The 20317-nt window shown below is 43.0% G+C and overlaps 1 long non-coding RNA gene across 12 annotated transcripts in view; it reads right to left on the bottom strand.

The window, feature by feature from the left end:
- LOC119154259 overlaps positions 1-20317 on the bottom strand; it is a 153707-nt gene that overhangs the window by 43528 nt on the left and 89862 nt on the right. For 5 of the 12 annotated variants that reach the window (XR_005106400.1, XR_005106404.1, XR_005106410.1 and 2 more), the window contains exon 1: positions 3576-4805. The exons of the other annotated variants lie outside the window; for them this stretch is intronic. This is a non-coding gene — a long non-coding RNA (uncharacterized LOC119154259). Of the gene's footprint in view, positions 1-3575; positions 4806-20317 lie in introns of those variants that run through there. 12 annotated transcript variants of the gene reach the window in all.

The following is a 20317-nucleotide window of genomic DNA, read 5'->3' as shown; positions in this document are numbered from 1 at the left end:
CAGACATAAGCATGGGGAAAAGATGATTTGATAGACCCTTACCAACACTAGAGTGTGAACATACAACACGGTGCCTTCCTCATGCTCAGCCTTCCCCACCCACTGGAATGGTGACCCACAGTCTCAGCCAAGAAACTCAGATGCATGTGTGGCAGCATTCACTAAGTCACAGGCTGGGTACAGTTGCTCTTCCTTCTCCTTTTCATCTGCTGGAGGCCCCTGCCTTCACCAAGAAGCCTTTTCCTTCCCTGGTTTTCTGAGTTGCTGACCTAATGTTTTCCTTTTTTTTTCACCCCAGTGAAAATATAGTGGAGCGGAGCAGCCCAAGCCTGACCATGGGGAAGAGTGGTGGGCGTATTACCAGAACCCTCTGTGAGACTCAGACAGTTCCCCCATGACCATGATTCTCCTGAGTGGTAGTTTCCAAGGGAATAGAGAAAGCCAGGCAATGAGGAGGGGGGATTGATGATGAATATTGGATTCGAAGAGTCTGCATGACTTCAGTGTCTCTGAATGTCAAACCTAAGGGAAGGGAGAGGGAAGGAGAGGGAAGATGTACTGCAGGCTGCTACCATTTGCCAAGGAAAAAGGTTCTGCCTGGAGCAGGAAGAATTCCCCTAAGGATGAAGAAAACAGCTTACCTGTAGGAGATCTTAAACCCAATTAATGTGTGCTCACCTCAGTGCTACTGCCTCTCAATGCTTCAGATACATAAAAGGGAGGGGGGGAAAGGCAAGGTGTGTCTGTCAAAACTGCTGGTGCTGTGCCCAGCAGAATGGATTGGAGCACAAAGACCACAGGACTGGAAAGTATTCCTGTGTTGCTGAGTCAGGCTCCTGCTATTACTGGTAGGCACAACGTGAGGTGCTAGCTGTAGGCTAGTCCTGCATGTCCAACTTTAGTCCTATATATATATGCTCCTCCTATATGCTCTTAGGAGGTCAGGTAGTGGTCAGGTACAATGACACCGCTGCTTTCCTTTGAGCCCCGCAACATGAGTGGCTAATGCACAGGGCAAGGAGGAAGAATAAGGTGGAAATGCCAGCCATGACAGTTGGTCCAAAAAAGTTGGAAATCACATCCAGGTCAATTTCTAATTTTAGTCACTTTCTGAGGCCAACAAACACAACATACTATTCTGCTCACCAAACCACAAACTTAGGAAGTGGCTAAATTCTGAGGGGTATGAGACTGCTCTCATCTGTGCATAAGCAATCACATGCACACCAGAGACACCGACTGGGCGGTGGCTTCTCTGAAGGAACAGCACCAGCCTGTGTAACTTACCACGGGCTCATCCCTTCTCCTCCCTGCTGCTGAAGCTTCAGAGTAGGCCATGAGTAGCAGATAGCTCTTACTTGTTTACCTTCCCTTTTGTCATCCTTCAGAACAGTGGGAGGCAGGCCACAAACTCGTCACCTTTGCCAATAAAGGGCTCTAGAGTGCTAACGACCTTGGGGCCCAGCTGATCTGGATCGGACTGGAATGAGCCAACTGGAGCAACTGGGAAAGCTTATATGGCATCATCTATCATCTTCGGCTTGGGTTTGTTCTGAGCCAAAGTTATGCAAACAGCTCATGGTCTGAGGCCAGTGACAGACCATTACTCACAGGCTGGCCTCTCTCAGCACCCAAGTTTGAACTCTGCACTCATCACCTGCTCTGACAGCTCTTGTCGGTCAAATGGAGGAACACGTTATCGTAGGATACTACTGTAGGTAGAACCTGACAGAACTTACGGATTAGATGTATGCATGAGCATTAGAAACATCCTCAAGTCACTAAGGAGAGCTAAAAATATTACTGCTTTGCTGCGGTGCTTACCAAGATGTCTCAAGTCAGAGAGATACTTCCTCTTTCATACTGGAGCAGCTTCACGTTCACCACAGGGTAAAAGTAAGCACACAAGGCAAACCACAGCATAGGTGATATGCGGCAAGTTCACACCTCACCTTACCCCACCCCACAGCAACATATTCCCATCTCCATACCCTCAGAAATAATTATTTTTAATACCCCCTTAGGAAGTTTTAATAACACATTATGCTGTCTAGAAGAAGTTGATAATAGGGTGATCTATCTCTGGTTTAGTATGAAGAAAGCCTTTATGCTCAGTGTGTTCTGACTTTTTGAAAGCAATGACTACAAGGTAAGTGGGACATTTCAGGCATCTTAGTCCCATCTTGCAGCAGTATTCCACGACCCCTAAAGAACTGCGGGATTCAAGGATCATTTTTTTTGTGGAGGCAACAGCTACTCCTAATTAATTCCCTGTGTGGATGCTAATTTAGAATCCACTTTGGAAATAAGTAAAATTAATTTGCATTACAACACTCATATCCTGGAAGAGTATCTGTGCCACTGAGGGATAGCGATCCATTTAAAATTCATACATAAGACTTCATCCAAATTAATGACTCTGTATAAACAAATCATTTTTATTCAGCCACAGGGAGGGGAAAAAAAAAAGAAGACAACTTGTTTCCCAGATCATTTTCATAGGTAACTTTAAACCCCTCCAGCCAGTGGGGCCTGCCAGGGCTGCGTGGGGCAGGCAAGCGCAGCACGGTCAGTGCAAACGTGTTGCCGGCCCGGCCCTGGGCTCGGCGCGATGCCCTGTCGCGACTCCCGCCATTCCCACCGCCCCTCGCGGTGTCGGTATCACGACACCGCAGCCCCGGGCCCCTCCGTCTCGGTGGTGCCCCGCCAGCCCGGCGCGGCAGCACCCTCTCCCGTCCCCGCGCGGCCGCCGCAGCCCCGGGTGCCAGGGCCCGGCCCGTGGGCCGGTGGCTGCAGCCGAGGACTGGGCGGGCCGGGCCGAGCCGAGCCGAACCGGGCCGGGCCGAGCCGAACCGAGCCGGGCTGAGCCGAGCCGGGCCGAGCCGAGCCGAGCCGAGCCGAGCCGAGCCGAGTCCCCCAGCGGTGCCCGTCCCGGCGGCGGTGCGCACAGCCCCGCGCTGGCCTTTTTAGGGGATTTCCCTCGGCCCGGCTCCGCTCAGCTTCTTGTAACCAGAAACACATGACTGTGAGTGGTGAGGCGCTTACTGTTACTGCAATTAAGTCTGTTGGTAACTGAAACTGCATCACCTAATTGGAGCAGCACGAAAAGCAACTCCCTGCAACGCGACGCCCAGGGCTCGCCCGTCGCGCTCGGCTTCCAGCAAACGCGGCCTCTGCCTCAGAGGGAGGGCAGCGCGGCCCGGAGCGGGCGGGGGGAGGCAGCCCGGCCCGGGGCAGGGGGAGGCAGCCCGGCCCGCTGCCCCGTTCCCCTGCCCGCTCCGGGGCTCCCACCGAGGGGCTGCGCGCCCGCGGGGACCTGCTGCCGCGGGGCAGAGGGTCTTGCTCCAGCCTGCCCCGGTCCGCACCGCGCAGGCGGTGGGCTGCTCACAGCGGTGATGGTGGTGCTGCTGCAGCTAAACCTCAGCGTGGCCAGTCTGTGGAGCTGGGGCGGACGTGCAGGCGCACACCGCGCACGCTGCCGGCCGCTCCCAGTCCCGCCGCCGGCGGGCCCGTACCCGCACCGGCGCTCGCCCCCTGCCGCTGCCACCCACGCAGCGGCCGTGCGTGTTACTCACCGCAACGCACGAGTCACGCAGGAGTTGTGGGGCTTTTTGCACTTGCAGGCTGACATCCCCTCCCCCTCCAGACGTGGGAATCTGATGGTACATGTGCTTTCACTTTTGCATTCAACTGACCTACATTGTAAGCGGTCGCTTGGAATCACGTTGCTTTCCCAGCTGATTTTGAGTTCAGACTTTCAAAAACAAAACAGTGTCTTCATACTTTTCATGTCCCTGCTGATGCGGCACGCAGGCCATCATTCAGGCAATCCCTTTTACAGGAAACCTGCTGTTCTCGTTACACGGATCCTTGACATCAGCTCTGGCTTGGAGCCTGATCGTGATGAAAAAAATACTGGAGTGTGCTCGCAAGCATTCGCGTTATCACAAGGAAAGGAGGATAAGGAACAGTTAAATCCAAAATATGCTCAAACACAAAATTAATGGATTACGGCATCATCCAGTACTGCACACTCTACATCTACGGGATGGCTGGTTCCTGATGTTCACAGAACTGTGTGGAATGAACTGTTCATATAATCAGCTCATCTTGAGTCTGCACAATGGTTAAGTTACAATGAATAGTAAGTGAGTTAGTAATAAATTGAACAAATAGCTTGTTTGGTGACAGTCTGTAACTGCCATAGCTTGGAGCGCTGCGGCATTCCAGTGTAACTCCAGCACAATCTGGGAAGAAGAAAAAGGAAATGCATCTATTCAGCTGTGTATTATGTATTGCTCAGATCTGGCAATGCCCAACAGGAGATGGGAAGAAGAGTCTTAATTTTCAAGGAATGTTTTTCAAATAATTTGAAAATCTACCGAGTCTTGGAGCGCAGGCACATTTACATAGCAATTCTGCAGCGGTAGGGCTTCAAAGGCAGCCTCTCCAGGTGAGTAAGCCTGACATTAGCATGTGCAAACAGCACTCACACATACAAAACACAGGCCCAAGTTTTCAGAACCACGTTCATGCTTTTATGCAGCCAGTATGCACATAAAATTACTGTAATTGTGCTTCCATATGAAAGTATGTACCAACCCTTTAAATTTGTATAGAGATCACTGTTTAATTACCCGCGCTATGCTCTAATCTCACTTCAAGAAAAATTGTGCTATAACAGTATATTCAGGCATCTAAACACGTATGTGTACACTGCTTGTAAATGTGAGTATTAGCAGATGTATTCAGTGTATCCAAAGAAAGTAAAGAAGTCTGGGGTCTGCACAGGACTGCATATAAAAATTAAAATAAATTACTACCCAAATGGAGCCTGCTTTTACAAAATATTTATTGTAGGGAGAGAGTTATGTGCACTGCACTGCTCAACTTCTCTATCTTTTCTCTTTTTTTGGATGGTGAAATAAGAGCTGAAGTAGAAGTCACCATTTTTCTTGGCTGGGAAAACATCTCCAGAGCTCTGCAAGATAATTCTTACCTGCAATCACACACATACATACATAGAAGATAATTACTGTGGTTTGTACAGAAAACAAGGGTCATTTCTGTACTTTTCTGTGAGTCCATAACAGCTTCATAATCATACAGAAACCCAATAACTGTTGATGTTATGTTTGGTAAGGCTGAAATTAGAAGATCACTTATTTCAAGAGATGACACTGATCCACCTAAACCACACTGTGGAAAGAATCCCTTATTTTAAACCCTGTAGCTGATGTTTGTGCATCCGAATATTAAACATTCACTTTCTTTACAATCTTTCATCCTTCTCATCTGAAGTGCTCACAAGCATTAAAGGTGCTTCATCCCACCTGGACAAAGTCACCATGGGCAATATTCTGAGCCTGTTCTCAGCACAGATAGGAATAGACTCCTGCTCTTGCAATGCAGTTCCCTGGGCTGCAGCTCCTCTCTTAATGCTCTTTGTTAGCTATTTAGGAATTGAAGGGAAAACCTGCCTTTCCAAAACTAGTTATACAGTTCCTACTTCTGAAACATAAGAAAAAATGCATTGTCCATACTGGTCAGCAATAAACCACAGCATGTGGAACCGATATCCTGCCTCCTGCCGTAACCCCACACCCAACAGTTCAGACATCCCCTCACTCAAGCACCTCTGCTATTGTGCAATGACATAGATGGGGAAAATAATTCTTTCTTAACTCTAGCAGTTGAACTCTTTGCACTCTGCAGCATGAGACTGGATCATACTGTTCATTATCTTATCTTCCTCAACTACATGTTAGTAATGGTCTAAAAATTAGCCAGGCCTTCTGTAAAAATCCACCCACTCAGCTGGTACCTTTGACTCACTTGAATGGCAGTGTTGGGGTTGACACATTCAAAAACCCCCATATATCTCCCTAATGCAAAACCAAAGCACACACTTACAGAACCAGTTGGTCTGTACTCTGTGTTTGTACTTCACCCAGCACAACTGAGTACTGCTGAACAGCTGGGACTCATAAACACCATTAGAATACACACAAATAATTTAAATGCATGCTTAGGTGTATTGGAGGGTATTCTCCAGTCTCAGCGTTCAATCATATGACAATTTAACTTAGCAAGATGCTGACCACTCCCAATATGGAGCTCAGTCCTACAGACTTCACTGGGAGATAAAGATGGCTTGTGTTGTAGCAGCATGCAAAACCAATCTCTTTTTTCCAGAACTCTAAGCTGCAAACAAGTTCATTTCAAACCACAGCCCTTCAACTTCAGCAGATGCCCTCGCACTGAACAGGGAGCTCAAGCATAACATAACACTCCATACTCTGCAAAAAGCAAGTTGTTCTTTAGGCCCAGAAACTAAAACGTCAGCTCTGTCACTGGCAATTAAGTACAACAAGAATTTAAAAGAATTACTGCATTCAACGCAATTAAATAAAGAAAAGGTCTAAGAAACCAACGAGAATACAAAGTCTGACATCTTTTGTCTTGACAGCTGTTCTCCAAGTGTGTTCCCTGGTCCATCTTAAACTTTGTGGCGACATATACAACAGAAAAAAAGAAGATTGTTTACTTTGGACCTGATATTCAGGGCACTTGGAAAGCTCAAACACTTGGGCAAAAATACAACAGTGCATAAAAATAATGTAATTTCAGACAAAAAAAATGCAGCATCTGATTAGCCATTCAAAAGTATGGTTGCAGCAGTTACCACAAATCAATTATAGACAGCTTGGACCTCTAGAGGAGGAAAGGTTTTTCATCTCACTCAGAGGTCCACACAAAGAGGTGACTAATATGCTAGAAAATCCTTGGGGTCCAGATGCAATGTGCAAAGATCAGCCAAAGGGTTTTCTCATGCATAGGAGAGATTCCTCTGGGTCAGGAATGAGGGGCTCACTGACAGTGGGCAGCTGGACATCAGACTTACTCTGTAGCCTTCAGCCTTCCTGGCTAAGCAGGACTTCTTTCTTTTACGGACTTGGCTAAAGTCTATGTGTAGAAGGGGACTCTGGCCCTTTCTTTCTTTCTGTTTGAAGTGAAGTTTCTACCTTATTAGACTCTCATTTAGCAAAAATAACAGTCTGAACAGGCTGAAAAACTGGTCTCTGGAATTGCCCCCAGGCCTCCAGGTAAGTCACACAAAAGGAATGGGTCTTCAGATTGCTTCACTTGGGACAAAGATACCCGTCATTAGCTGATGCTGAACAACACCCAAAACTGCTCTATGACTGATAAAGACGTACAATATGATAGGTGAGGGGAAAGGGCAGGGCCTGTGCTGTCCGGACAGGGCGTTGCTTGGTCCATGCTGCTTTCCTGTAACCCAAAGGGCTCCACTTCTCTTTTCGTTCTCATGGCTTTTGTCTAACAGGAAAGCTGCTTCGATGCCTTGTTTGGACACTGTGATTGCTGAGCGCAGGCCAGTTGCATAAGCTTCAAGGGTACCTCTAGTACCTTAATCTGCCCCCTTCCTCATTAGATGTGTGTTCATTGCCTCTTTTCCTTCCTCTTCTTCATTTCCTTGCTGTTGCAGAAGAACAAACACTAACTGAGTGGGGAAAGCGTCCAGAAAGGAACTTCAGACAGGGAAGGATCCAGTGGTCCCTCTGCTATGGGTAGCATTTACGGAACCTGCTGTTAATCAGAGATGAAGTTTCTCAGTGCAGTGTCACACATCCCCTGTTGCTGCCTATTACTTAATCTTTGCTTACTCAAATGTCACCCAGAATTGGGTAACAGCTTTCCTGAAGGTGACAGAAGCAAGGAAAAGATAGCACTTCAATGATAAAAATGAAAAGTTTATCAACAGGGACTTTGACCCACGTCCACTAATGAAAGAGAAAGAAGCGGTTGAGTAGGTTCTAGTGAACATGAACTGGATTCAGCAGAATTAGCTTGAGTTTTGCACAGGCTCAACCCTTTCACAGGATTGATCCTCCACTTGCCAGTCTGCTTCCTGAGGTCACTAGACACAAAAAAGCAGACTTCACAATTAAATGATGCCATTTTTTTCTGTGACTGGCCATTTTGGTGAGTTCCATTTTGGGACAGTTAGCTCGAGATGCAGAGCATCAGACAACCATGAGATAGGTAATTTTATCTCCCCAAAACTGCACTGAGAACAGGCTCAGTGGCCTGTTTCTTATCACTGGTGATAGCATTATGTTATTAAGGAGCAGTAAACAGCTGACATTCTTTGTGCTCTTGAGTAGAGATTAAAACTTTCCAAAAATGCTTTGACTTGCAGCATGTTATTAATCCACAAAAGTGCGCACGTACAAATCTTCCTGATCCAGTAGTTGTAGACTAGGAAGTTTCAGGACTTTCCTAGGTGACAAGGACATGCAAGGTAGAAGTGAATGTTGCCCTTATTCTATTTGATGTTGAAAATGGCAAACATATTTTCCAGATGAAGCATTAATTTGTGGACCTATATTGCAAATCCCAGTATTATTTCCACCAAAGTCATACTTCTGGTTTGCCAAATGAATTTCATCAAGAGAGTGGGGAAGTACAAAGACAAACATTAAAACATCTAGAAAGCAGTAACATGCACTTCCCTGTGTAGGTTTGGAAGAAGAAGAGCAACAGAAAACCAAACCAAAACAAAGTCATTGAAATCCTAACTGGAATCCTTTGGGACTCTCTGCTGCTGCCTGCTCTTTTGAGATTTTCTGTTTGCCATCTGACCTTTTTTTTAGCTTCCTTAGCTCTTTTAATATCAAGAAACTGAGCTCTCAGAAACAGTTAGCATTGAGAAGCTAGAGAGCAGCATGTTAGAAAAAAGGATGGAAGGAGATACACTCCATGCAGTTCTACTGTGGCTTTGCGTGCCCCATTTACTGTTCTTCTCCAGCTTTATTGGCTCAGCTGTCCACACGTAAGGAATGCTGTTTTGCCTAGTATAACTGATTTCCACAGAGAAGATGGATATTATGCTCTCCTGTGGTGACTTTACTGCTAATTTTGTGTCTTTTAGTAAAAGAAGAAAAGCCTATTCTGACAATATGAGTTCCCACTTTATAAATTTAGAAGAAAACTGTTTATCACAAGGTTTTCCAGCACAACACTTTACAGAAATGTACTAGAATGCTAAGGAAAATTAAGTACATGAGGTGCACACCCACTAAGAACACAAGCAAAATTTCATTCTTGATCTGGAAACACATGAAGAAAATGCTGCACTAACTAGTATAATGGTTTGAAGGCCATGTTAGCTCCTCCGTGGCAGCAACAGCACATTAGAAATTGAATGGCACATTTCCGTATGTACACACACAAAGGAAAATGACTGCCATCAGGTCCAGCCTCAAATGGCTAATCCTCTCCTGCAAAGCCCTCGACAACAAATAATCCGTGCCAATTTCCTTGCATCCCTGTACATGAACTCTTCTCTATTTTACATTCTATTTTATACAACAGCCTCGTCTGGCAAGAAAACAGCACGTTTAAAATAAAAAAGAAGGGGTGAATTTTGAACAGATGTGACAGAAAACATCGGAATGGGGTTCTTTCTTCAAGCCAACATCCTCAGTGGTCTTTGAGGAAGTGGGGAAAGTACATCTTTACTCTCAGGAAGACTATGGAAAGGGAAACATTGAAGGCATCTCTTCTCAAGACTAAGAGTAGTAAACTCTGCTGTGTAGAATAGCCCTTTGGCTGCCAGCAGCTCTAGGCAGAAGAGGGAAGCATTTAAAAGCACATAGCTTTTGGTTCCTTACACTTATTCATCCAGACTGTCTTCCCAAGCTTTAGAATTTATAGAGTCTTATAGTGGTTTTTATTAGCAAACTTGGGAATAGTGCGTTGTATAGAAGCCAAAGCCACAGTAGAATAAAATAACTCTTACCAACAGGAGTAAATATGAAGTACCCCTACAAGCCAGACCCATCTCAGAGCAGCTGCTTGTTATTTTTCTTTGGCATGTATTTTTTTGGATATGAGACACCTTCATCTTCCTAACCCCAAACAGACAGAAGAACAGAACACACTGTGCCTATTGTGGGCCAGATCCTCTGCTGACACAAATCAGATTCTCTCCATTGAAACCAATGGAGCTGTTGTGGCTGATTGATAGAGATTTGGACTCAGATCTCTTATACCAGCCTCTCACACATCTAAGATATGGCTTCCCTTAACAGATTTCCCTATGCTTCACAAAATAACACAGGTCTGGACAGAAAGAGTTTACAGTCTACAAGGAGGCAGGATCAGTTGATAATGAGGATACTAGACAAGGGCCGGTGGGATTTTAAATTAATTTTCAGATTTAGAACAGATTTTTCCAACATTCAAGACTCTAGGAAGACAGCAATTGGCAATATAACTTGGAATCCAATAAAACTAATCCTTCAATAATGTATGTCTCACCAACAGATTTGGGTTGAATCAGTATTGCCTTTACTTTACAATTAGAGAACAACAAAATGAGACCATAATGTATAAACTTGTTATTTCCTGTATAAACAGGTAGCTTTTTTGTCTCAACTTCAGTATAAAGACATCCTAGGTTTAAAGATACAGTGTGCAGATACATTTGTTAATACATTTGCAGATACAGTTGGTCAAGGAGGAAGCTGTCAGATTGTTTCCATTTTTATTATTGCTTTTGAAAACACCGAAATCTTGCTTAAACAGAAGTCAGGCCTGACTTTCAGCCACTGAGACCCATGCTGCCAAGAACATGAGAAGAGCGAGCTCTATTTAAGGACAGATGCAAGGTCTGACATCTTTTGGCCTAGAAAACAGACTGGAAGAAATAGTAAGAGGAAACCTTGCTCATCCCAAAAGCTATGGTAGCTTTTATGAATGTCTGTTCAGGAGTTGAGCGAGGTCTGTTGCTGTGCTGCAATCATTCTGGCAGGATCTTGGCAGCATTTCCAAAGCTATTAATTAGCAGATTACTCATCAGTGGAGCTAGGGCATCCTGTAAACTGATGCCCCATTGACCCTGCTGAATTAATTTTCCATAAATAAAATGCAAACCTTACAGATTTTATTTGTCTCCATAGGACAGATTATTTTTTTCTTAATTTTCAGTTAAATCAACTATCTCAAATAGTATAAAAACACCTGCTCAGCACTTTGCAAGCAAAATAGCCTGAGAGTGGCTCTTACATAGAGTCTTCCATAGCACATGTGTATCACTGAAACAAAGTGTATTAAATACTCAGGTAAACATATCAATGCATTTGCAGGCTTCTGTAACTTGCTTGCAGCCTTGAACATTAGAGTTGAGTTTGTTTAGAAGGGAAATGTTGACCAGGACACTGGGATTTACTCCCTGTTTATTTGAAAAGTAAAAAAGGAATTTTAACTTCTACCTGGTGGGCAGGTGGATTGATCTTGCATTAGCAGAGCATCTGCCGAATAGCACACACAGCTGGGCAGCACACTCATTTTACCATGTTGTGAATGCAGCACAGGATACAAAGCTGAGGAAAATTTCACTTATATAACTGGTGGTTAATTCTGTGCCAACGGTAATTAGCTTCTGTAAAGACTTTATAACAAGAAACCACAAAACAGTTTTATTCTGATGAAACTGATGGGAAAAACCCATGTGCGTCTGTCCATGGGGTGTGAGCTCCAAGGCTTGGCAAGAAAATTGAGATGCAGGCTTTCAGGCCAAAGGCAAAAGAATGCTTCACTGAGCTACAGAGCAGCTTTCTTTTTAATGCTTATTTGTATCACAGCAGCATCTCCAGTCCTAGTCAAGGATCGGGGCTGCTGCTGTTATGAATGAAACAGCTAAACCAAGGTAGGAACTTGCTCCCCAGCATGCATCATGTAGGGCCCTAATTTGGCCAACACTTGACACTTAAGCTAAATCTTTAGCATATTTATGCCAATATATAATAATATTAGTAGTAATATATATTACTATATATATTATATATTATATATTATATATATAGTAATAAAATCAGGTGAAATTTTACAGGATTAGGGTCTTAGGCAATTATCACTAAAACCAGGGCAGTAATTAATTGTATTGATCTTAAAGGAGCAGAGAGAGTATGCTTAGCTCTGCAGGTGGGACTAGCTTTATGAATTTCATCCATTTATAGAACTAGAGAAACTCTTCTTAGTTTGTAGCAGAAAGGCTTGGATTAACATCTGCATTCATATCAGAAGTATGTTGCAATAGGGATTCTGTCCCATTCTCTTTCTGGTAACGCACAGAAGCCGCTGTCAAAGGGGCTCACTGACTAAGCACTGGGCAAATACCGAGCTCCTCATTTTACAGTGGAAACAGATAACGGGAAAGAAGGGAAAGGAGCCATGAAGTTAACTCTGGCTAGCCACATGTGGGCATACACCAGATGGACACTGGAAACAGAGACCAGGTCACCTACATCACGGTTGTCATTAAAACACCTCAATAGCTGATTTTACAACACAAGATGAGGACATAAAAATGCTTCATATAATCCAGGTTTCTTGGAGAAAGCTTACTGAAAACCAGATTCTTGCCAGACTTAGGGAGGAGAGCTCAAAAGCACTTTGGATAGGGGAGAATCAACATGACCAAGGCTGGAAATTCCCAGTAGAGGAAGCCACTTCAGGAAGCGAGTATGACTGAGCTGCAGTGGGGAAGAAACTCCACTCTTATGGTTGCACTACGGGAGGATTGCACAAGCAGCGTGCTCCTCTTGTGACTGTGCTAGAGGCAGTGCTCACACACAGCCATCTCTGGCAGGGTGCTGCCTCAGTACTCGTTACAGGATGAAACAGTGGAGTTTTATTGCCGCTGCCTCCAAGAAACCACGTTCTTCGAATTCGTTCCCTCTCAGCCTTGACAGTGTGGCAATCTACGCTGCCTTTTGTAAAAGATAGTATGTTAACCAATCTACTGCTTATTGGGTAAAACACCAGCCCTCCCTTCTGCTCCCTCAACTCACCTCTCTTCAAGGATATGAGGTCTATACGAGCACTGCAAAGGACAAAACCCAAGTGCCAGGCTGGTTGGTAGCAAGGCACTGAATAACAAATTAATAACATCAAAGTTCATTATTTTCAGTCCTATAACATAGAGTAACAATCTGCCGCACTAAAGAAAAGGATGCTGAGGTTCCCTAAACAGACCATCCTGTAAAGACAAAAGTGCAAGAGTAGCTGGTTTCTTTAAAGTATTGTGCCTTTGAATGTATATATGAATCAAAAAAGGGGGAAGGAGTAATTACAGCATGTGCCGATTTACCTGTGCTAGGCTAATACAGCTTGGTAACAATAGCAGCAAAAATGTGCCAATGTGGATTTAACAGCCACAGTGTGTATGCAGAGTCTTTCAGAGTTTGCAATCTGGTTACTAGCATGTTTAAGACCTCTCAAATGCCTCTCTGTGGTTTTATTATTCATGCTAATTAGGTTAAGCTCACAGATATTTTTGCACATGCTGCAAGCGCACCTTCATTTTCCTGGGTGGAGCATGTGTATGCAGGGGAAGGTATGAACAGATATCCTAAGTTTCTCCCAAAGGGCAGATGGGACAGGCTACTTCATCCCAGCAGTGCACAAGTAAGGAGTTTAGCAGTTCCATGATGGAGTAGCATGCAGTAGTTACCATCTCGTAATTTCAGGGAACAAGTCCTGGCATTGTACAAAAGAAAAATCTTAACTGAAACTTGTAATAACTTTCCCATAACTCCTGGATATATGCATCTATCTTAATAAAAAAAAGGAAGTGGGCAGTGTGGTAAAGTAAATGTATGATTAACTACTCAGAAGATGTGGGTTCAGTACTTGTTTTTTCCTGACCAAGCTCTATCACCAGCTCTGTCATCCTATTCAAATTATTTCCCTTACTTCTACTTTTGTTTCTTTTTCAATGTTTCTATTTCATTCATTCATGCTGTATTTTCTCTTCATATGTTTTGAACAGTACATAGCAACAGAGTTCCAGGCTCAGTCTGAGATTTTGGGCACGACTGCAGTAGAAATGAACAGTAATTCAAATCTGATATTGTTGTTTCTTGGAGTACATGTGCTCCCTGCCAATTAAAAGCAGCAAGAAAAAAGAGCTTTTGTTTTTCTACAGTCTCGTGTGACTCAGGAGACAAGCAGGTGATTAGGTCCTTGGGTTCTGTACTAGTGCTCAGAGCAGCAAGGTTGGAATTCAGGACTCCTACTGATAACTTGTACTGTTGTTCATGGGAACGCCAGCTCACCCCTGTGCTTCTATATGCCAGCATAAGTAGCATTGCACAAACTTTCAAAATTTGTCAATGTTGCAAGCATACTCCAGATGTAAACATTTTCTCTCCAACATCCACAATGGCCCTATAACCTAAGCATGGAAGTGACTTTAGGTGATAGCAGTGGAACAGAGAAAGGCTAGTGCTGGAGTATTAGTCATTGGCTTATAGCTATTATATTTTATGAACAGGTGATACTGGTACCTTCTTGTTCTGAAACTACTGGAAAGTCATTAGCTGTGATTCCAAAGTCAAAACCTACTGCCATTCCTTTTGAATATCAGCCAAGAGATCACGATTAAAAAAGATGTATAATTAAAAAAGATTTACCAGGAAACTGAAGTGACCCTCTAATCAGTGTAACTCTGGGCTTTATTCCACAGACAAAACAAAACAGAAAGGCTTAACCTTTACTATATTCTAAATAGCATGCCATTAAATCTGGTCCCAGTAAGTGTCACAAGCAAACAGGTGAGGAGAAGGGGCTAAGCAGCAGCAAATGGCTGAGTCCCTTAAGGAAGGGAATGGGCTTCCCTGTATCTTCAGCTTCCAGGAAAGAGGGAGGGCCCTGTGTCTTTATCCTGCTGGAGGTGTTCTGCCTGTGGGGAGGGAGCATCTTCAATGCTGTCCCATGAAAGGCACTATGCTCAGCTCCTGGGAGGGATCATTTTGCCTGTCAGAGAAACATCAGGGTTAGCTCTGGGGAACAAGATCATCCTGCATCATTCAAGGGAGGCTCCTCATTAGGTCCTTAGAGAGAGGGAGGGATCAGCCTTCTGCCCTCTGGTAACCTCCTCCAGCCCAGTGCGGATGCTCTGTGTACAGCTACATCCCAGTCCTCCAGATGGAAGAACGGGCTAGCCTTCAAGGAGAAAGCAGCAGACACAAGCAGAATGGATAAACCTAAGGACATATTTTAGTTACAAAATTATTAAATACTCCACTGGCTTAAAAGCTTGAAATAAACTATGTGGAGCCACTAGGTTCAGATCCTGCAAGATAAGGGGCAATGGACTGTGTATGGGCCTGTCTTGTGACGTTAGTCCGGCACTTAAGGCATATCCCTGTTTCTTGTTGCAGTTACTTGCTAAAAAAACCCCATCAACCAGCCCAAATTCCTCAAAAGAATTTTGGAAGAAGAGACTGACGTTAAGCAGTGCAGCACCAGATCAACCCTTGCTGTGACTTCTCAAGTTCAGTAAGCTGTGTAGCTCCCTGTGGAAAGCAGCAATTGTCACTGCGGCTCAGAGCTGATATGGACAATCCACACTGGTTCAAGCAGAGTGGGTTCCTCACCGAAGTAAACGTTATATGGCACATTGCAGGGCACCTACTACACTTCTGTGCTGCTTTATCATGTTGGTGGCATCCCAGCCTGCTCACTGACAGACCTTTGGAAACTCGGTTAGGGTTACCAGCTAGTCAGTCCTCTGTTAACAATCTTCATTGTGCAACATGTGTCTATGATGTTACTGCTGGATTCTCATTATCCTCCTGCTAAGATGTATCGCTGTGCAGGAAGCAGCTTTTGGGATACATGGGGAATGATGCTGAAAATAATTTGAAAGGAAAAAGAGGGCTAAAATATACCGTCATGATGCTTCTGAGTAAATAAAGATAAGAGCGATGGAAGCTCCTCTGGCAGGGACATTAGCAAAGCCTCAGCAAATTAGTTTAGCACTAGAAAATTGACATGGAACGGAAACAAGGCATTTAAAGCAAGGATGTGCTTTAACTAGGCACAAAGCCGAAGTTATTTAAGAAAAAGAAGTGGAGCTGGTTCCAGAGTAGCTAATTCATTTCTCCTTATCTTCCCTTGGCAGAGGCTAGCTGCTTAAAGACCACTTGATGTATGCCTGCTGCTTCCTCCCCTCTCCCCTCACTTGTTTGCTTTGCAGAAAACAAAAATTAGTTCTGTTGCAAATGACTCTAATTCCCCATGGGCTGCAGGGAAACAAATCACAGCTTACTGGGCATCTGTGTGACATCTCAGCGCTCTGAAGTGCGTAGCAGTATTTGCACTTGCTCTAAGTTCAGTTCTATGCTAAAATATTTGCTGGAATACAAATGCCAACTATAAATATTTTTTTTCATTACATTTGTGTGTTGGTAAAAGGGCTAGCAAAAACAGATACACTGTCATAACAACACTGAGTATAAATTCATTTGCTTAGCAAAACTCAACTGACCACACATTTTACTATGTGAATAATTTTTTTCTGGTATAGGCCCATTACAAATTTCAGGGAGATACTGAAAGCAGCAGGTTTGATATCTGCAAGGTATACCATATCTTCTTATTCTCTGGTAGTTAAACTAATTTTTCTCAGCAGTTTGTTTAGCAGAGCTAATCTATGGACAGAGATACAAGAACATCGTGATGGACCATTTTGTCACAAAATTCATCATGGTCTATACTGATATTTAAAACAAAGTGTTCCCTGTTTCTTATACCTTGTAGATTAAGTTTCAAAACCTATAGCTAGGTTTTCCCAGAGTCGCAGAAGATAGAAGTGAAGATTCTTGCCAGAACACCTTCTCTTTGCTTGCCTATTCAGCCTGGCAATGTGCCAATTCGGCATGATACTTTTTCAGGACGTTTTGCTAGGTTTTTGGAAAAGGTGGAAAAGAGGCTGACTCAGTTCAACCCTCCTAGTTTACATTGAACTGACTACGTGTCAGTGCAGATGATGTGAACTCAGCCTCTAGTTTTATAGTTAGGTGCTTTCCCGTGAATTTCCAATAACCTCTCAGAAAACTCTTCTGCATTATTCATAGCTCTAAACTCCTCAATGTTTTGTCTCTATTATCACCTTCTGTTTTGTAATCTCTTCAAGCAGGGGACTGATTCTGCTGCATTGGTCTAGTAACATACTGAGTACATTTCCTGGACTAAATAAAACTAAGTATTTATACCTCAGCATTTTAAGAAAAGCAAAGTGGCGGTTACCTTTGAGTTATGAGTTCGAGAACTGACAGATACCGCTACAAAAGCAGCATCCATGAATGACTCCTCAGTGGAAAATCTGGGTTGTAAGCTTATTGCTAGCATCTGTTACAGCAACGGCACTGACATTTTAAAATACTAAGCCCACTTGGTAAGTTGCTATTTTAGAGCAGCTGTATAAATTCAGCACACTTTCATCAAAACCAGAGCATGCATCTAGCAAATTGGAACTTGATGGCAGCAGGACACATTTGTACAATCAATACAAAGACACAACATGAGAGAGTTCTGTGTCATTCTTTTGGATTCTTCAGGACTGGAGAGGCTAGGGGCAACAAAATGTTTCATACTAGCTTTCTTGACCTGAAAGGACAACATCTTCCCTAGAAAAAGGTCCTTGTGTGCAAACCAGAAACTGACAGTGACCTTGCCATATGTGGTCTTATTAGGCAGCATCTTTCATGGTGGTGAAAGAGCTGAAGTGCTCATAAGGAGTGTGTTTGTTCAGCCCTACAAGCCTTGAAATGTATAGACTGGTGAATGGAAGTGAGCATGAAATCTGTTCAGCTCTATGTTAACCTCATGGCTGCAGCTTCTAGTGCCAGGAACACTCAAGAACATTCCTGCCTCGTTACAGCACACTAAAGGACAGAAGTAAATCAAGCACAGAACAGCAACAAACAGTACAGTCACAGAAGCCTTAGTGTGAAATGGTTAAAAATACCTGAGGTATGTCTTTTCAAGAATTGAAGGACTAGCTGTGAAAAGCACTATTGACTTTCAGGGAACCAGGCTGTAAACAGCACAGCACAACTGAAGATGAGGACAGTATAATATATCTGACGGGTACAAATCTTCCACATGGCCAGCATCAGGCGAGGTGCTTGTCAAAAAGGCATCTGCAGCTGTTCCCTTTTCAGGCTGTTTACTCTACAGGAGGATTTACCATCTGTGCAGAAAAACAATGCACACACCAGAAATCAGTGTCTGTCAGATGAAGCCTAGTCTCGTGGCTGAAGCACAGGACAAGCAGTCAGGAGATTTAGATTCTATTTATTGCTCTCCTAGTGGCTCCCAGAGCAAATAAGGGGAAACCACTTCACTGCTTTGTGTCTTGTTTTCCTCCAAGATACTACATTACCTTATTAGTGGTATGAACACCCATTGTTTGTGTTTATGAAGTGCTTTTCGGTTGGGTTTTTTTTTTTTTGATACAGAGCTACTGCAGAACTAAATAGACTTCCTAAAGCTTCAGGAATAGCAGGTCAACCTTTCTACTGCATTAAAGGTCAGTAAACTATACCACAAACAACTGAAAAGCAGTCCAAGTGTTCATGTCTCCATCAAACTTAGTACACCAAAAAAGTGATCTTTCACAGATCACGGTGGTGAGAATGCTAGAAGTATGTGAGAAAAGAGACAGAAAGATCAAATTTGTTCAGAGGTAAGCCAATACAAATAACCACAAACTCTGGGGATTTTGATACTCTACCTTGATGTTTTCAGCTTTGTATTGACATTGACAATTGAATGGCATTGAAAAGTCAAGGTATCCCTTTATAGAATACATTTTCTTCCTCAGAATAAGCCTTTTAGTGTTTTTTCAAAGTCAAAGCACTACAGCTGTGCAGGGATCAGCATTTAATGTCAGATTTCTTTAAAAAGTACTGAGTGCAGAATGTACGGTTCCTAGCACTACTGTGCTTCCGAAGCACAGTAACTTCACAAGTTGTCCCAATAGAGTCATATGAAATTGAGCTCTGGTGTGCATAAATATTTCAAGACTTTCCTGGATTGCCCTTACTCTGGGATTAGCCCTGAATCTATATAAAAATTATGAGGGAGATCACGGGTGGGTCTTCACTAATAACTTTCCTAAAGCCTAACAATATTGCTTAATAAAACACATTAATAGAGCAAGACTGAGTATGTAGGATAAATACTGTTGTCAGCTGCAGTGGTGTACCTTGGTAGGTTGTGTGTTGAGTTATGTTCCTCTATGTCACTTTAAGAAAAAAAGCTTTGTCCCACTAAAATTAACATGGTTGCCAAAGTACTGTAGTGTTATAATTAATATTTTCTGAATTTCCAGCCTTCCACTGAATAATTGTGTGATCAGTTCTACTCCTTTCCTATCTCAGTGTGGTTGGTTGTATACATAAGGAAAGCAATCTAGTCATTTTTGTGTTTCCTTTTAATTCTTCTGTTACTGAGTCCTAAATGATCTTGTTTTTGTTTTTACTGCTCTATAATGAGTCACTGGCTTATTTAATTTAATTTTATTGTAATTGTTATCTTTTCATTCTTGTTTTTTTCCAGTCAGTTACTCATAAGACCACAAGATATAAACAGGACACTGTTGCTTGGACAACTTCTGAGAGTAATTTTTTTTCACTGTTGCCCAAATCCAAAGCAAGTTACTGAATGGTCCTCACTTCCTAAGAACTTTCACCCCAGTTCATATATATTTTCCCATATGTCATGTCTCTGTTGATCATTACGTTTTCCAGCTAAAAGAGATCTGCCTGTCTGTTTTGGTTGTTGTTTGGAAGCTTTCTTATCATGCCTGATCTAAAACTTTCCATGGAAATGTTAGTGATAGAAAATCAAGTTTAATTTTATATAATTTCTTTTGCAGCAAATAAATTTTACTAAAAACTGAAAATCTGGGAGGAATAGTTATCCAGTGGAATGCTAAATTTTCTCTTGCCTTCTCCCCCACTTTCATACTGATTTGGTGGAATTTTCTGCAGTGACTCTTTCTTGCTAGACTTACCTTTAACCTGATTTTCTAAGGAAAAAAGATTTATGTGGTTATGCTATGTTTGCATATCTTACATACATATGTCTCTCTAACTATGAATTCTTTAGAATTTCAAAGCAGCTAGCAGCTTTCCACTAAATCTGATACAAAGACAGAGGTCTAAATTATGTTAAGCTTTTATGTTTCACTGTAGTAGTCAGAGAAGAGATTTTATTAATGCATCTATGACAGGAAGAGCTTCACTAGAAGTGACCTTGTTTGTATTCAATACCACAGAAAGCAGACGAGAAAGAACAGCAAATGCCCAGCTATGGGAAAATCTCCCAATGGAGTTCACACCCATCAGAACACACGCCACAGGACATAAAGGCATAGAAAAGCAAGATTCATTAGTTCTGCTACTTTTTGTACTTTGTTTCCTATGATGCTAGA

The sequence above is a fragment of the Falco rusticolus genome, chromosome 10, assembly GCF_015220075.1.
Source record: "Falco rusticolus isolate bFalRus1 chromosome 10, bFalRus1.pri, whole genome shotgun sequence".
NCBI classification, from domain to species: Eukaryota; Metazoa; Chordata; class Aves; order Falconiformes; family Falconidae; genus Falco; species Falco rusticolus.
This window is presented reverse-complemented; position numbering and strand designations above follow the sequence as displayed.